Raw genomic sequence first — 2,269 nt, 5'->3', positions numbered from 1 at the left:
CGTTGGTATGAAGAAGTGAAATCAATTGATGGATATATATAATGGCTAAGTCAGCATATATAAACAAGATAGTAAAAGCATCCATGCATGATCAAGTTGCATTATTTTTTTTATTTTTCCTTCCCTTCCATTTTTGGTTTAATTTTTTGATACCCAAACATAAACTTCTTCAAAAGGTGATTATGATGGGTTAGTGGAATCATGCGGTGAGGACCAACAAAAAGCAAGGGAAGAGGAAAAGGTTAGAGCATGAAAATATAGTATTATTTGATGATTTCCTTTGTAAAAAAGAGTCATTAAAAGGCAATAATTCCATTTCCCTTTTTATTGTATCAACTCTAACTCAAAAAAGCCAACCCTACCACTTATATCATACTTTAAGGACGTAAAGAGAGTGAGAGGGGAGGAATGGGATGCCGACTCTATCACAATTTGTGATTCCACCCCACTACCACCAGATTGTATTGATGAAGATGTCGACAAAATAACTAAAGGCTGGAGTTCCAAAATCCGAACCCAATCATTTACTATAAGAAGAATGTTTGATTTTTATAAGGAAGTTACAAGTCATTTTGAAAACTCCAACCTATCTTTTGCCTTCATTCTTACTCCCACTGGTCAGTGATATCCAGCTCGGAAATGTCAATCTCGGTCTTTTCTTGAATGAAACTTCAAGTAAGAGACTTCTCATTAATTATTGAAGATCCGTAAAGATTCTTTCAAAAATAGAAAATTATAAAATGGAGTAATTGAGGAAGATAGTAGGCCGATCTTAAAATTAATAGCATCCAACTTGGATGCGTGATTTGAATAAATTGGAATTATTTATTTATTATTTAAAAATTAACTTAAAAGATTAGACCTTATTTAATAATTATTCTTAAAAATTATTTTTTAAATAGAAAATAAATTTTAAAAATTTAAAAATAAACTTTTGAAAGGAAACAAAATTTTGTTTTAAAAATCGATTATTTTATTAGAATGAGTTTGACACTATTTTTATTTTTTAATTAAAGTGTCTTTTTTAAATGATGGTTGACCAAGATGTAGCCACGTGGCTAAAATAAGACCTGTTCAGTGGATAAGAAAGGTAAGGATGAACATGGTAGAGGTTCGGGAAGGATAAGAGAATCGGTAGGTTTAATGTTTTTTAAAATGGATGGAGGGTGACATGAATGTTTTTAAAAGTATATATAAAAAAAAATTTATGTTTTTGAAAGTGAAGACAGGCAACATCGTCAAATCATTTCAAAAAGACGGTCATACCCCTAAGTGACAATACAAATCAGATACATGTGGAGAACTTATCGCGCCACGTCATCCTTCCAGTCGCACAACTTGGCAGATTTGCTACTATTCCCTATCAAATTTGTCACTCATAAATAACAAAAATGGGTATACTTGTTGTCTTAAAATGCACTTTTGACGACTCCCCCGTTGCCTTGAATTGGTAAATTCAATTTCAATTCAAATTTATTGAAATTCAAACTCAATGAATTTCACATGTCTTTCACTGCAAAAGGGAGATGCTTTGATTCTTGGGGAATTTATGTAACCATACACTAAGGGGCAAAATTTTGCCATTTGGAAACTTAACTTTTTACTTTTCAAATTCAATGGATTTTGTGAAAAATAAACCACCTTTCATACACTGTAATAGTAATATTGAGGGCCCTTCCAAAAATACCCTCATACACTTTGACATAATCAATTACTCAAAAAAGTCATGTTCCACTTAAGCCAATGACATGGCTCATATGACATGTAGACACTCCACGTGGCAATATTTTTTTAAAAAAATTTTACTAAAATATAATAGTGAGATTTACCCGAAATCATTCCTTCTGTGTTGAATCAAAACCCTAAATCCCTTCTTCTCTCTTGAACCAAACCCTAACTCCAAAAACCCATATTTTTTCACTTTCTTTCATAGCCACAATTCGCGAGGGGAACTTGCAGTGAAAACAGAGAGAGGTGGTCCGAGCTGAGAGGAGCTTTCCCAGGTACGAATGTAATGGATTTATGAGTTAATTTGGGTTGGTATTGTTTCTTGTTGAGATATTTGACAGAAAATTGGGTAATTTTTTAAAAATATCACCGAGATTTCGGTATTAATGGGTATTTTTTACCCATTTTTCAGAAGAAAAAAAATACGGGAAATGTCACTGAAACTAGTGAGGTTGTAAGTTTGTAACTGTCAAAAAATAAAAATAAAATTCTAGGGTTTAAGCTGTAGGTCTTAAAAAGAGGCTTTGATGGAAATAAAAGG

Source organism: Vitis riparia, chromosome 4 (genome assembly GCF_004353265.1).
Source record: "Vitis riparia cultivar Riparia Gloire de Montpellier isolate 1030 chromosome 4, EGFV_Vit.rip_1.0, whole genome shotgun sequence".
Classification (NCBI taxonomy): Eukaryota; Viridiplantae; Streptophyta; class Magnoliopsida; order Vitales; family Vitaceae; genus Vitis; species Vitis riparia.
This window is presented reverse-complemented; position numbering follows the sequence as displayed.